The sequence below is a fragment of the Mobula birostris genome, chromosome 1 (genome assembly GCF_030028105.1).
Source record: "Mobula birostris isolate sMobBir1 chromosome 1, sMobBir1.hap1, whole genome shotgun sequence".
NCBI lineage: Eukaryota > Metazoa > Chordata > Chondrichthyes > Myliobatiformes > Myliobatidae > Mobula > Mobula birostris.
The window spans coordinates 103,763,247-103,783,429 of NC_092370.1; the positions used below are offsets into that span (position 1 = coordinate 103,763,247).

A 20,183-nucleotide genomic window follows, 5' to 3' on the forward strand; every position below is an offset into this window, starting at 1 on the left:
GAGGAGAAGAGGTAAGAGGCCAGAGTGGGGCATAGAAGAAGAAGGAAGGGGGAGGGAAAAAATTTGCTCTCAATCAACACTAATGGTATTTTCCCCTCTTTTCCCTATCAATACCCACTTACTTTGGGGACAATTTACAGTTACTAATGAACTAGATCAAAAGGTGGGAAAAATACATGTTGTCACAGAGAGCATGTGCAAATTCCACTCAGACATCACCAGAGATCAGAATTGAACCTATGACTCTGGAGTTGGGAGGCAACACCACTAACTTCTGCAACTAGGTATTGAACATCACCCTAGTCCATTTATTTTCAAAACTCTCTTGTAGTTCTATGTTTAAGCCTTTTGGGATGATACACCTACCCAGAAACTGAACTGGAGCAGTCAAATACACAATGGGGTGCTGTCAGAGGGTAGGAATTCTGTGGCAAGTAACTCACCTCCTAACTCCCCAAAGGTTGTCCACTATATACAAGGCTCAAACTAGGAGTGTGATGGAATACTCACCTCTTGCTTCAATGAGTGCAGATTCAACAACACTCAAGAAGCTTGACATTATACAGGACATAGTAGCCCAGTTGATAGACACCCAATTTACAATCATTGACTCACTGCACCACTGAATCACAGTGGCAGCAACCTGTGCCATGCATAGGATGCATCGCAGCTACTCACCAGAATTCTGGGCAACACCTTCCAAAATATGACCTCTGCCTGCTTGAAGGACAAGAACAGTAAAAGCATGAGAACACCACCACCCCGAAACTGCCCTCCAAGCCACATGCCATCCTAATTTGGGAATATATCACTACTCATTCACTGTCACTGGGCCTTTCTTCCTCACAGCATTGTGGGAATACCCGGACCTCAAGGACTACAGCCATTCAAGAATGCAGCTGACCACCATATTTTCAAGAGAAATTAGGGATGTGCAATAAATGCTGGTTCAGTCTGCAGAACACTCATCCCTTGAAAGAACATAAAAAAGGGTGTACTTTCCCTTATCATTCCAGGACTCTTCTTCTATGGGTTTTTATGCTCTTTTATTTTAGTTTTTTTGATACAAAAATATTGAAAAAATGGTACTTATTCTGATAAAAGATCAAAGACCTGAAACAATGTGTTACATTCTGTTTATGATTTTTATTTTTTGCTCAACTTCATCAGTAACTTAGTTTCATAGCCACCGAGAATTTAAATTATTCCAGTGTGTTCCCTCTTTACTTTGGCACAACACAGCATTCTTCCATCGGTTCTCTTTGTCCTGAACAAATTCACAGTTATTTAAGAATGTACATCACTACCTTCACACCAGACTGCCATTTACACCTTTATAAGGTGTCACATTCTCATTCTCAAATCAAATCAGCCGCCTTTCTGGAGATTGCATAATTAATTAGTGCCAAACCTGAGTTTTTTTGGTGTAATTGACTTTGCCTTTGGTTGAAGTAGAGGTAAACCTTTATCAGTCCGTCATTAAATTGCTCACACGTGATTTTTTTCTGTATTACATCTACTTCAATTGATGAGTTTTATTGACCAACTGCAATTTAATAACTTTATAAATTTTAATTATTTAATCATTGAATTAATATGAGAATGAGAATGTATATCTGACAAAAGGAATATAAAAGGCAGACTATTATCTAAATGGAGAAAGATTGCAGATGAGCAAAGTGAAAAAGTATCTAGATCTTCTTGTGCATGAACTGCAGAGAAGTGCAGCAAACAACTAGAGGGCTGAAGCTTAGCAATTGGAAAGTATCTGGAGTTCTATGCACAATTTTTTCTCATTACTTTAGAAAAGATATACGAGCACTGAAGATATTGGCAAGAGATTCAGCAAGGCAATTCCAGGGACGACAGATTTGTCTTATCACAAACAACTGAAGAAATTAAATCTATATTCTTTGGCATGTAGAGTGATATGCGGTGATCTTATTTAAACACGAAGTGGGTATAATAGGGTAGATGGCAAATCATTTCACTGGTGGACGAAACCCAAGTGAGGGGCTTATTTAAAGAAAAGAAGTTGTCATTTATAACTAGAATCTATGGGAACTTCTTAGTTAGTGAGTCACTTGAATTCTCTATCATAGAGCATTGCAGAGGATAGGTCTTTGTGAGTTTTTTTTAAAGAGGAAGAATATTCCTCTGTCAGTTCTTATTTTCTAGTCAACTGTAGCAAATAGTACATAACGTAGCAAATAGTAGCCTGGTAGATTACCTTCCCAAAGGTTACTACTAAACAACAGGAATTCTGCAGATGCTGGAAATTCAAGCAACACACATCAAAGTTGCTGGTGAACGCAGCAGACCAGGCAGCATCTCTAGGAAGAGGTACAGTCGACGTTTCAGGCCAAGACCCTTCGTCAGGACTAACTGAAGGAAGAGTTAGTAAGAGATTTGAAAGTGGGAGGGGGAGGGGGAGATCCAAAATGATAAGAGAAGACAGGAGGGGGAGGGATGGAGCCAAGAGCTGGACAGGTGATTGGCAAAGGGGATATGAGAGGATCATGGGACAGGAGGTCTGGGGAGAAAGACAAGCAGGGGGGGAACCCAGAGGATGGGCAAGGGGTATAGTCAGAGGGACAGATGGAGAAAAAGGAGAGAGAGAGAAAGAATGTGTGTATATAGATAAGTAACAGATGGGGTACGAGGGGGAGGTGGGGCATTAGTGGAAGTTAGAGAAGTCGATGTTCATGCCATCAAGTTGGAGGCTACCCAGATGGAATATAAGGTTAAGCTGAGCGTGGCTTCATCTTTAAAGAAAGGGGCTTCCCTTCCTCCACTATCAACTCTGCTCTCAAACGCATCTCCCCCATTTCACGTACATCTGCTCTCACTCCTTCCTCCCGCCACCCCACTAGGAATAGGGTCCCCCTGGTCCTCACCTACCACCCCACCAGCCTCCGGGTCCAATATATTATTCTCTCGTAACTTCCGCCACCTCCAATGGGATCCCACCACTAAGCACATCTTTCCCTCCCCCCCCCCCGCTTTCCGCAGGGATCGCTCCCTACGCGACTCCCTTGTCCATTCGTCCCCCCCATCCCTCCCCACTGATCTCCCTCCTGGCACTTATCCTCGTAAGCGGAACAAGTGCTACACATGCCCTTACACTTCCTCCCTTACCACCATTCAGGGCCCCAGACAGTCCTTCCAGGTGAGGCGACACTTCACCTGTGAGTCGGCTGGGGTGATATACTGTGTCCAGTGCTCAAATGTGGCCTTATATATATTGGCGAAACCCGACGCAGATTGGGAGACCGCTTTGCTGAACACCTACGCTCTGTCCACCAGAGAAAGCAGGATCTCCCAGTGGCCACACATTTTAATTCCACATCCCATTCCCATTCTGACATGGCTATCCACGGCCTCCTCTACTGTAAAGATGAAGCCAAACTCAGGTTGGAGGAACAACACCTTATATTCCGTCTGGGTAGCCTCCAACCTGATGGCATGAACATTGACTTCTCTAACTTCCGCTAATGCCCCACCTCCCCCTCGTACTCCATCTGTTATTTATTTATATACACACATTCTTTCTCTCACTCTCCTTCTTCTCCCTCTGTCCCTCTCACTATACCCCTTGCCCATCCTCTGGGTCCCCCCCCCCCCGTCTTTCTCCCTGGACCTCCTGTCCCATGATCCTCTCATATCCCCTTTGCCAATCACCTGTCCATCTCTTGGCTCTATCCCTCCCCCTCCTGTCTTCTCCTATCATTTTGGATCTCCTCCTCCCCCTCCCACTTTCAAATATCTTACTAACTCTTCCTTCAGTTAGTCCTGACAAAGGGTCTCGGCCTGAAACGTCGACTGTACCTCTTCCCAGAGATGCTGCCTGGCCTGCTGCGTTCACCAGCAACTTTGATGTGTGTTACTACTAAACAGTTGAGTTTTCATAAAAAATAAGAGTTTAATTTGATACTCATCCTACCTTTAAAGGCAAGTTTAAAGTCATAAATTCATGCAATGTCCTAACCACAACTCATACATTCCTTTACTCTTTTGACAAAAACTGAGAATTATGTAACTTTTCATGAATTAGCAATAGACAATGAAAATTTTCAGACTTGAATATTACAACATAATCTATTTCTTGCCATTAGAGATTTACTTATTATGAATGAATGCTTAAAAATGCTGATATTTGTTAATTTTATTATTACTGTCTTTTTCTCCATATTAATTCTGAGACTTTTTACAGTAGACACTGCTGTAAAACTGTATAGACTAATGTAAGATTATAGCCAAATATAACCATTATGGAACTTTTTTATGGACAAAAGAAGTTTTATTCTGAACAATGTTAGTTCTACAGCTCAGGAGGATAAAAAAACATAATTAAAATTAATATAATTAACAAAAATCTGGATACATGCTGTACATCAAGCCAATTAAGATTTAAAAGAAATTGATAAATGGAAATTGGCCAAAGAGTTTGCTGAGAAAATAACAAGTGGCAATATGCATATCATTACTAAGGTGTAAATCATCCAGCTATTTGTGCTGCAGATTTCATTTGTAAATTACCACAGATTTATAACTGTAGATTCTGCCACTTCATCATTAGGCTTGTGAAAACAACTGCTTACGGTCAATTGCTAATGAATTCTAAGAAATTTTTGGGTTTGCATATTAATAATCAATTATGTTCACCACTGAGTTAGCTGTATTGGCTTGATTTACTTCCATGCTGCAACTCCTTTTCAGATGTCCCGAAAAGAAACAACGTAAACTATGACGATTCATTCCTGCAGTCAATTTGTTCTTGAGATCATTTTTAAGTGTAGTTTATTTCTACATGTTATCTCTCTTACTTCAATCTTTTATTGATTATAAATGCTTATGTGTTCAGTTTTTGGAATTCTCAACACCAGAGGGTTAGAGTAACTGGATTATTGAGGGTATTTAGAAAGGAAATAGGATTGAGAATCAGGTTTGGATTATTTATCACATCTACATTGAAGCACAGAGTGAAATGTGTCAACACACACAAAACACTGGTGGAGCTCAGCAGGCCAGGCAGCATCAATGGAAAAAATACAGTCAATGTTTCGGGCCGAAACCCCTTCGGCAGGATTGGAGAAAAAAGGCTGAGGAGTAGATTTGAAAGATGGGGGGAGGGGGGAGAGAAATGCCAGGTGATAGGTGAAACTTCGAGGGGGAGGGATGAAGCAAATATCTAGGAAGTTGATTGGTGAAAGAGACAGAAGGCCATGGAAGAAAGAAAAAGGTGGGGGGGGGGAGTGAGGAGCACCAGAGGGAGGTAACATGAGAGAGGACCAAGGGGGTGGGAAATGGTGAAGGAGGGGGGAGGCATTAATGGAAGTTTGAGAAATTGATGTTCATACTTTCAGGTTGGAGGCTACTCAAGCGGAATATAAGGTGTTATTCCTCCAACCTAAGTGTGGCCTTATCCTGACAGTGGAGGAGGCCAAGGATGGACATATTGGAATGGGAATGGGAATGGGAACTGGAATTAAAATGGGTGGCTACTGGGAGATCGTGCTTGTTCTGGCAGATGGAGCGTTGACGCTCGGCGTAATGGTCTCCCAATCTACGTCAGGTCTCACCGATATACAGGAGGCCACACCAGGAGCACCAAACACAGTAAATAACCCCAACAGACTCACAGGTGAAGTGTCGCTTCACCTGGAAGGACTGCTTTGGGCCCTGAGTGGTAGTGAGGGAGGAGGTACAGGGGCAGGTGTGGCACTTGTTCCACTTGCAAGGATAAGTGCCAGAAGGGAAATCAGTGGAAAGCGACGAATGGACAAGGGAGTCACATAGGGAGCGATCCCAGCTGAAAGCAGAAAGTGGGGGGAGGGAAAGATGTGTTTGGTGGTGGAAGTTTCAGAGAATTATGTGCTGGATGCGGAGGCTGGTGGGGTGGTAGGTGAGGATGAGGAACCCTATCCCTGGTAACTGGTGGGAGGATGGGGTAAGAGCAAACGTGCGTAATATGGAAGAGATGTGGTTGCGGGCAGCATTGATGGTGGAGGAAGGGAAGCCCCTTTCTTTGAAAAAGGAGGGGAGCTCTTTCATTCTAGAATGAAAAACCTCATCCTAAGAGCAGTTGCGGCAGAGACGGAGGAATTGAGAGAAGGGGATGACATTTTTACAAGTAGCAGGGTGGGATGAGGTATAGTCCAGGTAGCTGTGAGAGTCCGTTGGTTTATAATAGACATCGCTGGATAAGCTGTCTCCAGAGAAAGACACAGTAAGATCGGGAAATGGAAGAGGAGTGTCGGAAATGGACCAGGTGATTTTGAGGCCAGGGTGGCAGCTGGAGACAAAGTGGATGAAATCGCCGAGTTCAGCATGGGTACAGGGAGCAGCACCAATGCAGTCATCAGTGTAGTATAGGAAAAGTGCGGGACGGTCACCTATCGCCTGGTGTTTCTCTCTCCCCCCCACCACCTTTCCGATCTACTCCTCGGCTTTTTTCTCTCCAGTCCTGCCGAAGGGTTTCGGCCCGAAACTTTAACTGGACTTTTTTCCATAGATGCTGCCTGGCCTTCTGAGTTCCTTCAGCATTTTGTGTGCGTTGCTTGGATTTCCAGCATCTGCAGATCTTTTCTTGTTAGTGAAATATGTCATTTGCATTAACAACCAAGGATGTGCTGGGGGCAGCTTACAAACGATCTAGGAAAGGCCTATGGAAACAGGAGGTGAGGCCTAAGGCAGCTCAGCTAGGATTATATTGAATGGTGAGGCAGGTTTGAGGGGCTGAGTCTCCTTTTCATTCTTGTCTTTCCTTATGTTCTAATATTCTTGAGATTGATCTAAAGCTTGAACTTCCATTAATTTGCAACCAAATATTTTTGGAAAGGCACATCACTGGATGCCTGGTTCTACCGTGTTCCCAGTCACTATTTTAATTAGGGTTGATCAACTCTTTAAAGTTACCATTTATTGAAACATTCTTCCGTAACTTTAAAGAGTTGTTCCCTTCCAGCTGACTGAACTACTATGAATTTTCAACTCTTTCAATCAAAGTAAATAGAAGCATACCAATCTGATGATTGACGGTACTGATGTGCTGGTGGACTTCTGCCACCATAACCTGGCACTCAACGTCAGTAAGACGAAAGAGCTGATTGTGGACTTCAAGAAGGGTAAGACAAAGGAACACATACCAATCCTCATAGAGGGATCAGAAGTGGAGAGAGTGAGCTGCTTCAAGATCCCTGAGGATCTAACCTGGTCCCAACATATCGATGTAGTTATAAAGAAGGCAAGACAGTGGCTATACTTCATTAGGAGTTTGAAGAGATTTGGTATGTCAACAAATACACTCAAAAACCTCTATAGGTGTACCGTAGAGAGCATTCTGACAGGCTGCATCACTCTCTGGTATGGGGGGCGGGGGCAGTGGTGCAAATGCACAGGACTGAAAGAAGCTGCAAAGGGTTATAAGCCTATTCAGCTCCATCTTGGGTACTAGCCTACAAAGTACCCAGGAAACCTTCAGGGAGCGGTGTCTCAGAAAGGCAGCATCCATTATTAAGGATCTCCAGCATCCAGGGCATGCTCTTTTCTCACTGTTACAATCAGGTAGGAGATACAGAGATACAGAAGCCTAAAGACACACACTCAGTGATTCAGGAACAATTTCTTCCCCTCTACCATCCAATTCCTACATGGACATTGAACCCTTGGACACTACCTCACTTTGTTTAATATACAGTATTTCTGAATTTTGCACATTTTTTAATCTATTCAATATACTGCAATTGATTTTTATTATTATTATTATTTTATTTTATTTATTTTTCCCCTTCTATATTATGTATCGCATTGACTGCTGCTGCTAATTTAACAAATTTCACATCATATGCCTGTGATAATAAACCTGATTCTGATTCTGATTCTAATAATTGTGAATTTAACAAATATTTATGTTGCTAACTTTAGATTTACCTCAACACTCCTGATGTGTGTAATGTGATGTTGCTACATCAAGTTTTATAATGAGATTAAGTAGATTTTCCAATATATTAGGATATCCTATAAAATCATTTTACTTATAATCAGTTAAGTATTTTTAATAGGAGATGAAAAGTCACACAGTCCCACAGAGTCCAAAATGCTCAACATCTACAATCAGGGCAGTCTGGGCAGATCCATTGTTTCAGCCTATTTAGCAGAACTTATTGCTTTCTGTTTTGATTGCACTTTTTATCTTGTTTTTTCCTTTCCCACCTATATTCGCAGCACTTAAATGCTATTTGTCATAATTTCCAAATCCTATCATCACCAAGGACATACAATGTTTTTGCACCTCCATCCCTACATCAAGACCTGTGCTTCTGCCCAACCAGTACCCCTCCATAAGCACTCGCACATGTCTGGCTTATTTTCCCAGATCAAAGATGTAGCAATGACATCCCACAAAGGCCCCGACTACGGTTGTCTTTTTGTGGAATACATGAAAGTCTTTGTTCCGGTCCTGCTCTGGTCCCCTTGTCCAATTCCTCTACAAGCACACCAAGGGCAGTAATATCCCCTCTAATTTGCAATGGCCAGTGTGCGCAAAAATGTTGTGCTGTACTTAACATGAGAAGGTAGAGGCTGACAATCTTTTGTGTGCAGTTTAAATTCCTTTGTGTGCCAGTAGCAAAAAATGTGTGTACGCGCGTGCACACACACACACACACACACACCCACATACACACACCACGCACCCGCACGCACACAGCTTAGAGGGAACATTGAATGGCAGCATTGGTGCTATTTCCTGCTCAAGAATTAACTTTTGCTGTCAATTTTTACCCTGGTCTCACCCTGATATGACCTATCTTTGATTCTTCCCTTCCCTTTCTCGCTTTCTCCAGTAATTACAATGCTGGAACTGAAGAGCAGAAAATCAGAGAAGGGAAAAGTGATGCATATAATATTTATTCAAAGAACAGCAGACAGCGACTAACTGTCTGTCCCAATATGACTTGTTACTAATCAAGGCCTGTACGGAATTCAGAATTCAGGGCCATCTCTCTCCCTTGTTGTTTCACAGATCAATTGACCAAACCAGTTAGGTTCTTATTTATATATCCTTTTTAGTTCCTTCCTCAATCATGACTGGAGGTTCAGTGCTCACGCATGTAGTGTCATTCAGAGTTATTATTAACCATCATCTTCTTTTGCATATTTCTTGTGCCTCACTTTCAAAATCTAAACCATGAGCTTCTCACCCTGTTTTTACTAACCACCCTTCTCACAATGTCTTCTAATTTGTAATTAAGCATCTCTCTAAGTTTAGGTTTTTACTAATACTGAAGTTCTTGCCAGTTTCTTTATCGCCTTCGGCCTTAAGATCATTCCAAATCTCCTTGCCTCCTATATGCATGATATTTGTGGCCATCTGTTTCATGCCTGCTTTGTCTGTTCATATGTACCACGCTGAAAATTCATATTTGGTTTCAGCTGCCTCCTTTTATATTTTTAGTGACTCTAGTTAATAATGGGTTTTGGATAATAGACGGAGTAATACAGCATGGAGACAGGGCCCTTTGACCCAACTCTTCCTTGGTGACCATGGTGTGCACCAAGCTAGTCCCACTTGCCCATGTTTGGCCTAGTTCTGCCTGACTATGTGCTTATACAAATAACGAATGTTGCTACTGCACTTGTTTCAACTACTTTTTCTGGCATCTCATTCCATATACATATCACCCTCTGAGTGAAGATATTACCCCTCAGGTCCCTTTGAAATCTTTTACCTCTCATCTTAAACCTATAGCCTCTTAAACATAGGACAGATGCTAATTTCTGGCTTGCTCGATGATATGTTTACATTCAATTCAATATAAAGTATATTTTTATGAGCTAACTGAATTACAAAACTAAAACCTTCTTTGTTATACTTAATCACTATCTCAGTTGACAAGTTATTGACAAATATTAATCACAAAGTATCTACAGGTACTCTGTACAAGTTACCTCAATTATGCTTCATCCTACCCATATCTTGTGATGAGATTAGTTCATTGTGCACTTCCTCTGTCTCCATGGCTTTTGGTTTGCTGATAAAACTTTTCACGTAAGTGCCCCTGAGGTGCTTTCCTTCTTTTTGCACCATGGCAGAACCCTTACACCCCTCCTCTTACCTCATCTCATTCTCAATAAAACAAGGATATCATGGTGCCTGCCTTCAAATTCAAAGGATCATCCTTTGCAATCCCCATCAGCTTCAATGGAATTCCACCATCTTCCCTCTTAGCATTTTGAAGGGACCATTCCATTTGCAACTCACTGGTCCATTCTTCCATCCTCATGTTTTATTCTTATAGTTCTTTTCCATGCAACTACAAGAGATGCAATACATGTCCAATCATTTCTTCCTTTCCCACTATCCAGGAGTCTAAACAGTCCTTCCAGAAAACACATTTCCTCCAAACTGGAGAGCTGTATTTGTTACTCACAGTCTGGTGTCTGCTAGATTGGAGAAACAAAATGCAATGCACATAGGCAAAACTTAGTATCTTGTTGTCTTCCATGCATTTCTCCATCCCATTCCCAGCCTCATCTTTTTATCTGTTGCTTAATCCTTTCTGCTATTGTTCATCCACCTTGATACTGGCTCAGTTTTTCTCCATTAGCACATTCTGACCTGCTGGCCACGTTATACAGCCCTGTATTCCACACTGTTCTATACTTCTGTTTATATTCTCACTCCCCTATGAACCAATGATGTAGATGAACTCAACGTGGAAAGCCTGACCACCCCTTATTATAGATACTTGCTTCATCCTATCCATCCCCTCCTCCCTTTTCACTGCAAGATTGTTTATTTACTTCAGATGTTTTGACCTGAAATATCCTTTTTTCCCTGCTTCCACAGATTCTGCTTGATCTGTTGACCTGCAGCATTTTCTGTTCTTATTTCAGATTTCTAAGTTTTCTTTTTGATTTTTATGATTTAGCATTGAGTTATTAAATATTTCCGCATAAGATTGGAAAAAGTTTGGAGAGCTCTTGCATAAGTAGATACTGTGTAAGTTGGAAAAAAATAAAACCTGACCTATGCCTGTCCAAACTGAATGTGTCCTGAGTCCTAGAACACGTACGTGTAGACGTCCTGAGTCCTGTTGGCCCTGGAGTTCGGTCACCAGGATCTAGTGCTTGTTTTAAAACTAAAATGACAGACTTTTTTTTTGAACCAAAAGATATTAAAAGATTACAGGGTTAAAATATCATTTGGAGTTGAGCCACGCATATTTGAGATTAAATAAGATTCTTTTGGTCAGGTTTAGCAATGGCATTGAAATTCCACTTAAGGTTACGTAAGATTAGTGATCAACTTTGCTTTAATCAAAGCTTCTATAATGCATTCCTGAGTACACCAACAACTACAGATGAGTTATACAGCAACGATAGAGGGCATCAACTCATTATGCCCAAGCTACCTAGAGGATATCCATCCTCAATAATCCCTTTTTCTGAGATTTGGACTGTACCCTTCCAAGCCTGGGTGATTCAAGTACTCATCAGATACTACTTAAATTCTACTAGCGACTCTGCTTCAAATAGCCTCTCTGGATGGATATCCCTTTCAGAGCTGCTCTAAACTTCATTACCCTAAATTGATCTCTGAAATGGGGAAAACTCTCCTGCAGTCTACCCTATCTATACCCCTCATAATTGTAGGGGAAGGAGATACAGAAGCCTTAAGTGGTGTGGATAACTTTATTTGCTACTCCTCTAAACTGATTTTATCTTTCAAAGTCTCTCTACAACTCATGTCATCAGCATTATTTTTATTTGCAGGTTGTCTTCTCTTGCACCTTTGCTGTCTGTCGGTCTTCGCTTATGTAAATTTATGTAAAATTCTATTGTATTTCATCTTCCTGAATAGGTCTATATTCTAGCATATATGTACTTTGATAATAAATTTTACTTTGAACTTTTTAATTCAAAGTAACACTCTATAGATGGGCAGCAACTTATAAATGTTGACTGCTGTAAGTTAGTTAAAAGTGGGACATGCCTGCAGTTTTTCATCTGGAATATATAGATACAAACTCAAAACAATTATTCAATGGCTTTGATTTGAGTTCAAGATGTCAAAGGAATGAAGTAAAACTCTAATATTGATACTTTCAATTATTTACTTTTTGGCAGATTACGTTAAGATTTCTCATTTTTGGCTATTCTTTTGGTTATATGCATGATTATCTCTGAGCAAAAAGCTGCAATCCGACCTCATTTAAAAAGATCTCAGCAACTGTTAAATTACTTTATTGCAGTTTTCACTAAATCTTGTACTTAATCACCATATACCAATGTAATTACTATTTTCAAAGAATGGTTGACCATAACAGAAGCAAACAGCTATTTTATTTCTATGTAGCACAGTATATCAACTTGACATATGGGGCAGTTTGTATTTAAAAATATATTCAAATAATAAGACAATAGAAGATTCTCAAGTTTGCCCAGTTATTAGTGCCACTGACATTGATAAAACAATATTTGAGATGAAACAACAGAAATTCATTGGAACACAGCAGGTGCAGCAGCATCTGAAATGAGCTGCTACCAGCTTTTGGGATAACCTACTTGAAATTATTTTAGCTTGTAGTGTCTGGCAGGATAAATGGACTTTGATATTATAGTTACATGCAAAGAGTTTTCAATTATTTGTTTTTTTTTATGCACAGAAGTCTAATTTTGACATTGATTCCCAAGGGAAATCAAAATCTTCATTTGATGGAGCTGCAATGAAAAGAAAAGCAATTATTAAGCAGAGCGAAGTATCTCACATTGGGCTGTAAAAAATTAAAAACAAGGAGGGGTAGTAGATTAATGTGGAAAAAAAATTACTTTTAGAAATCTTATTATTTGTAATATTCCTTGAATTTCTCCTCCAACACATTGGAGATTCAAGTTCTTGACATTCAAAGTTTATGTTCAAACAAGGTATGCAATGGTAAAGTCTACATTAAAGAGACTAGGAGTCCGCTGATAGTTTTTATCATACACTCAGAGGAAACCTCATGAGCTTTCTGGGACCATATCAAAGCAAGCAGTACTTAGAAGGAAAATCCAGGCCATGTTTAAAAACCAAATTGTTAGAGGTTTACATGGATTTTAAAAATCCTCTTCATGATTTAGGTTCTTGTAATTTTGGAAAAAGAAATGCTCATGTCACTACTTGAAAATGAAGAGAATATTCTTATCTATGCAGTGATGCATTCAGATATGGTACAAGATGTTATCTTTTGAGGTAGAGAGGATATATCAGAAATGGCTTCAGCAAGTTCAAGAACAAAGGGCAAATTTTCTTCAGCTGTAGTATGGAAGTGGCTTGATTGTGAAGCTGAGTTTTTTTTCCAGCAAAATGCAAGGTAGTAAAAGTATCCTAAATGGTATAATCATATCTAATCACTTTTGGTCTGGAAAGCAAAATAAACACACAATCAAATACATTTCCTTCCGTGCATCTGAATCTACAACTTATTTAGTGGGCTTTTACAATTAAGCACTGGTTTAGTACATCAATGGATCTGGATACTGATGAAAATAGAGAGAAAAATCATGAAGGGAATAAGGTGTGTAAGGTGTATTTTTACTAGCCTTACTGAAGCAACAGTAGATGACATCTCATTGGCTCTTCACACAACCCTGGAACATGTGGACATCAAAGATGCATACACCAGGATGCTTTTTATCAATTACAGCTCGGCACTTAACACTATCATCACCTCAAAACTAATCAGTAAAATCCAAGACATAGAAACATAGAAAATAGGTGCAGGAGTAGGCCATTCCGCCCTTCCAGCCTGCATTGCCACTCAGTATGATCATGGCTGATCATCCAACTCAGAACCCTGTACCAGCCTTCCCTCCATACTCCCTGATCCCTTTAGCCACAAGGGCCATATCCAACTCCCTCTTAAATATAGCCAATGAACTGGCCTCAACTGTTTCCTGTGGCAGAGAATTCCACGGATTCATCACTCTCTGTGTGAAGAAGTTTTTCTTAATCTCAGTCCTAAAGGGCTTCTCCTTTATCTTCAAACTGTGACCCCTCGTTCTGGACTTCCCCAACATCAGGAACAATCTTCCTGCATCTAGCCTGTCCAATCCCTTTAGGATTTTATACGTTTCAATAAGATCTCCCCTCAATCTTCTAAATTCCAACAAATATAAGCCTAGTCGATCCAGTCTTTCATCATATGAAAGTCCTGTCATCCCAGGAATCAATCTGGTGAACCTTCTTTGTATTCCCTCTATGGCAGGGATGTCTTTCTCAGATTAGAGGACCAAAACTGCACACAATACTCCAGGTGTGATCTCACCAAGGCCTTGCACAACTGCAGTAGTACCTCCCTGCTCCTGTTCTCAAATCCTCTTGCTATGAATGCCAGCATACTATTCGCCTTTTTCACCGCCTGCTGTACCTGCATGCCCACTTTCAGTGACTGGTGTATAATGACACCCAGGTCTCATTGCACCTCCCCTTTTCCTAATCAGCCACCATTCAGATAATAATCTGTTTTCCTGTTTTTGCCACCAAAGTGGATAACCTCACATTTATCCACATTAAATTGCATCTGCCATGAATTTGCCCACTCACCCAACCTATCCAAGTCACCTTGCATCCTCTTAGCATCCTCCTCACAGTTAACACTGCCGCCCAGCTTCCATCCGCATACTTGGAGATGCTGCATTTAATTCCCTCCTCTAAGTCATTAATATATATTGTAAACAACTGGGGTCCCAGCACTGAGCCTTGCGGTACCCCACTAGTCACTGCCTGCCATTCTGAAAAGGTCCCGTTTATTCCCTCTCTTTGCTTCCTGTCTGCCAACCAATTCTCTATCCACATCAATACCTTACCCCCAATACCGTATGCTTTAAGTTTGCACACTAATCTCCTGTGTGGTACCTTGTCAAAAACCTTTTGAAAATCCAAATATACCACATCCACTGGTTCTCCCCTATCCACTCTACTAGTTACATCCTCAGAAAATTCTACGAGATTCGTCAGACATGATTTTCCTTTCACAAATCCACGCTGAATTTGTCCGATGATTTCACTGCTTTCCAAATGTGCTGTTATCACATCTTTGATAACTGACTCTAGCATTTTCCCCACCACCGATGTTAGGCTAACCGGTCTATAATTCCCTGGTTTCTCTCTCCCTCCTTTTTTAAAATGCAGGGTTACATTAGCCACCCTCCAATCCTCAGGAACTAGTCCAGAATCTAAAGAGTTTTGAACAATTATCACTAATGCATCCACTATTTCTTCGGCTATTTCCTTAAGCACTCTGGGATGCAGACCATCTGGCCCTGGGGATTTATCTGCCTTTAATCCCTTCAAACTACCTAACACCACTTCCATACTAACATGTATTTCCCTCAGTTCCTTCATCTCACTGGACCCTCTGTCCCCTACTATTTCCGGAAGATTATTTATCTCCTCCTTAGTGAAGACAGAACCAAAGTAGTTATTCAATTGGTCTGCCATGTCCATGCTCCCCATAATCAATTCACCTGTTTCTGTCTGTAGGGGATGTACATTTGTCTTAACCAATCTTTTTCTTTTCACATATCTATAAAAGCTTTTACAGTCAGACCTGGGGCTCCATACTACCTTGCGCAATTGGATCCTAGGTTTCCTCACTTGTCGACCCCAGTCAGTTCTGATTGACAAAAACATCTCCTCCGCAATCTCCATCAGCACAGAAGCACTGCAGCGATATGCACTTAGTCCCCTGCTCTACTCGTTTTACACCCTTGACTGTGTGGCTAAGGACAGCTCCAACACAATGTACAAGTTTGCTGATGACACCGCTGTTCTGGGCTGTATCAAAGGGTGTGATGAATCAGCATATGGGGGGGGGGGCTGGAGATTGAAAATTTGGTTGAGTGGTGTAATAACGATAACCTCTCACTCAACATCAATAAGACGAAGGAAATGATAGTGGACTTCAGGAGAGGGAAACCAAAGGTACATAATCCAGTAATCATCAGAGGATCAGAAACTTTAGATTCATGAGTATCATTATCTCATTATCTCAGAGGGCCTGTCCTGGACCCATCATATAAATATAATAGCAAAGAAAGCACAACAGCACCTCTGCTTCCTCAGGAGTTTGTAGAGATTACGTCAACAACCTTGGCAAACTTCTATAGATGTAGGGTGGGAAGTGTGCTGACTGGATGCATTACAGCCTGGTTTGGGAACACTGATGTCTTTGAATAGAAAATCAGACAACAGGTTGTGGATTTGGCCCAGTACATTGGAAAGGTTTTACCCACAACCATTTAGCACATCTGATTGAAACGTTGCCGTAGAAAAACAGCATCTATCATCAAAGATCCTCACCACCTAGACCATGCTCTTTTCTCACTGCTGCCATTAGGTAGAAGGTACAAGTGCCTCAGGACTTGTACCACCAGGTTCAAGAATAGTTACTACTCCTCAACCATCAGGCTCTTGTATAAAAGGGGTAACTATATTCATTTAAAAACTGTATCTCATTATTTTATGCTAATCTTTATTGCTATTATTGTTTTATCTGTATTTGCAGTTTGTTTACAATTTGGTTACTGTTCTATAGATTTGCTAAGTATGCCCGCAGAAAAAGAATCTCAGGGTTGTGTGTGTGGTGATATGCGTGTACTCTGATAATAAATTTTACCTTGAACGTTGCACAAAAATGCCAAGAAGCAAAGTAACACTGATTGAGAAGAATGCATGCCAGAGGCCTGAACAAAACATTGCGGGGTTTAGGATTTATGTAAGCTAACTGCTTACATAAATACCATGGTGGAAAGTAAACTAACAACATCAAAAGGAAACAGAAATGGCAAACTGAAATGAGAACATTATAATTTTAAATTAATGGATTTCAATAACTTGTAGAAAGAAAGTAGTAATCACTGGACAAAAGAAAAACTAAGGTTGGGCTCCAGTGGTTGACCACTCCTTCCATAATCTGAGGAATTTACAATCTAATTTTCTAGAGTCACAATCTTGCTGCCATTCAAGAGATATTCCACAACTAATATAATCTGAATTTATGCCTTGTATTATGGCCTAAGTTTTCCAAATGTAGTATGGAATTCATATCAGAGGGAAAAATATCCTGCATATGTAATTTTTTCAGATTATGATGAAAGGTCATTGACCTGAATCGTTCATGGTTTTGTTTTCTTCATAGATGCCATCTCTACTGAGTATTTCCATCATTTTACCTCATATTTAAAGCATCTCCAGCTTTGTATTTGATGGCAAGATTGCTACAGGAGAAAATAGTTCAGTGATTTTGCACTGGCACAGAAATAAAGATTGTGTGCATAATTCCAATTGTCTTAGTTCTGAGTTAACAAATTCACTACATTATTTTCCACATTTTATTACAGATACAATACAGTTTTGCTTCTCGTTTATTTATCAAAGTTAAACACAGGAACACAAACATGATAAATTTCTGGATCTGGATCAAAGGAAGCCAGAATATTTTAGAAATCAATGAGCTATTTAACTTCGTTATAAAAAAGTTCATTACATGAAAAATATGTTAAAATAGAAAAGTGAGAATGCAGCTATTATTCAAATAAACAATGCAAAACACAACTACTTTGGTAAAAACTAAATTTACAGATATTTACAATTTTACAACCAGTTTATACGTGGAATCAACAATTATGTTCGATTTTTATTCTATATGACTGTCATTTTGTTGATTGCTCTTTTTGGTCATCTTCATTTAATCGGTGACAAGTCAAATGCACAGTCTCCTGTTAAAAGGACAAATAAAGAATTTTATTACAAGTATATTGTTTCTTTGTCCTACTGTGAATACTGGCAAGAAAATGAATCCCAGGGTCATATATGGTAACACCTACAATACATACTTTGATAATAAATTTATTTTGACCTTTGAGATAAATGCAAAACATTGCCATCATTTTCAGACTCTATTCAATTCTTGAATTTTATTTGTTTGTCATTATAACCCAAATTAAACTATTTATCCATGTATTACAGTATCACTGGATTAAGGAATTTAAAAAAAGAGTAATTTATATTTGCTGGCATTTACCAGTGAAGGGCTTTCAAGTAGAAGCATGCTTTGCCACTTCAGGAAGTTAAGAGCCAATTCAGTACATTAGTGTAATTTGTAGACACATACAGACTAGATCAAACAGGGAAGACAAAAGTCATCAGAAAACAAGCTCAGTTGATTTGACAATAAACTTCAAAGTTGCTGACAGATCTTATTTTTTTTTCAGATAATTGAATCTGAACTCTGCCTTAAATTTTGTCCTCACTGGAAGTAAAAGGGGAGAAATATAAAATGAGACACAAGTTTACTATTTTCCATTTAACATAATTGTACAAAATCAAAGTCCAACCATGTTCTCTTTAGTCAAGAGGCTTCCATGGATATTATTGACCAGTAACACAACCAACGAATGCATGACACAACTATGCACAGTAGTTGTGCATTTACTAACAACTGGCTTACAAATGAAAACACAAAGTATTCAACAGGAATTCTGCAGATGCTGGAAATTCAAGCAACTTTCATGTGTGTAACACAAAGTATTTTGTGTTTTTTTGCGGAACATGGAACATTGACATTTTCTACGGTGTTCAGATTTCTAAGTCACACATACACAACTTTGTCAATTTCAGGATGCAGGTGCTTCAAACATTTCTTTTTTATTAATTGTCCTTAAGAAGGAAAAGGTGGGCCATCTTCTTGAAGCACCTCATTCCTGTTGGTGAATATAACCTCATGTAGCTGTTGACAAGTTTCAAGATTTAGATGGGAAAAACCCCTGCATAGCCATATTAGGATGACTCATAATTTGGAAAGAACCTATGCTTTATGGTTGTAGGTTTTTGTGTTGCTGCTGAACTAGCTTGATGAACAGTTCCAGTGCATTTTCTGATTGCATAGACTGCGGCCTCGGAGCAACAGGGGTGGAAGGAATGAATGTTTAGGATGAAAAATGAAATCCTTGTCCTGGTTGGTTTTGAGATTTTTGACATTTCTTCAGCTGCATTCCATGCAAAGTATTCCGATAACAACGTCAGAGACTGTGTCCAATCCTGATCTTGGGCACTATCAAGATGGAGTTTGCACATTCTCCCTCTGACCACATGGATTTCCTCTGAGTGCTCCATTGTACCTAAGATTTGTGAGTTGGTAGTTTAATTGGTCACTGCAAAGTGCAGTGTAGGTGAAAGACAGAACCTGAAGAGTTGATAGTAAGTAGGGAGAACAGGTTTCAGTGCAAATGGGTTGATGATAGATGGTGCACGTATGCTGGGCTGAATGGCCTGTATCTCTCTATGATTCTCTTGCAATATTGATGTTTTGAAGATGGTGGAAAGGCTTTAGGTCAGGGGTTCCCAACCTGGGGTCCACAGATCTCTTGATTACTGGTAGAGGCCCATGGCATAAAAAAGTTGTGAACCCCTGCTTTAGGGTGTCAAGAATTAAACCTCTTAATCAGAATACTCAGTTCCTACATCAGAATACTCAGTTCCTGACCTGCTCATTTGGCCTCTACATATATTCAGCTAGCTGGCATACGATTCTGGTCAATATGACCCTACAGGGTTTTGATGGTGAGAAATTTGCAATGCTAATACTAGTCAATGTAAATGGTAGGTCCCAGGACATTCTCTTGTTGAAGATGATCAATACTGAAAGCCTTGCAATACAGCATTGTTTTCCACAGGCCCATCAATACCTGATTATCTAGATTTTACTCTATGCAAGAGTGCTCTGCTTTAGTTACTGAGGTATTGTGAATATTTTGAATTTGAAAAATATACATTCAGCAACCCCAAAGTTTCTTTATAAACTTTTTCATGGACTAGAGTATACATTAAAGGCTGCTAGAAATCTTTGTAAAGGCTAACATTGTTCATATTTTCATATAAAAGCAGAAAACACTGTATACACTTGGCAATTTAGATAGCATTTGTGGAAACATAAACAGTTTCTTTTATCCCTCTATATATAGTCATCGAGATATATAAAACGGTAACAGCGTTTTTTGGCCTATTTCATCCATGCCGACCAAGATTCCTAACTAGTCCTATCTCAATTAATTTGATACACATCCCTCTAAACCATTTTCACCTGCCCGAGTCTTTTTAAATGTTGCTAATGTACCCAACCACTTCCTCTGGCAGG

At 39.9% G+C, this 20,183-nt stretch overlaps 1 protein-coding gene across 1 annotated transcript in view; it reads right to left on the reverse strand.

The window, feature by feature from the left end:
• Window positions 1-17,633: 17,633 nt before the first annotated feature.
• The window catches only part of LOC140198562 (KH domain-containing, RNA-binding, signal transduction-associated protein 3-like), a 217,417-nt gene continuing 214,867 nt past the window's right edge, over window positions 17,634-20,183 (reverse strand). Inside the window, exon 12 of the transcript XR_011886202.1 lies at window positions 17,634-17,766. The gene's annotated coding sequence lies outside the window, so the exon portion shown is untranslated. The remainder of the gene's footprint in view (window positions 17,767-20,183) is intronic.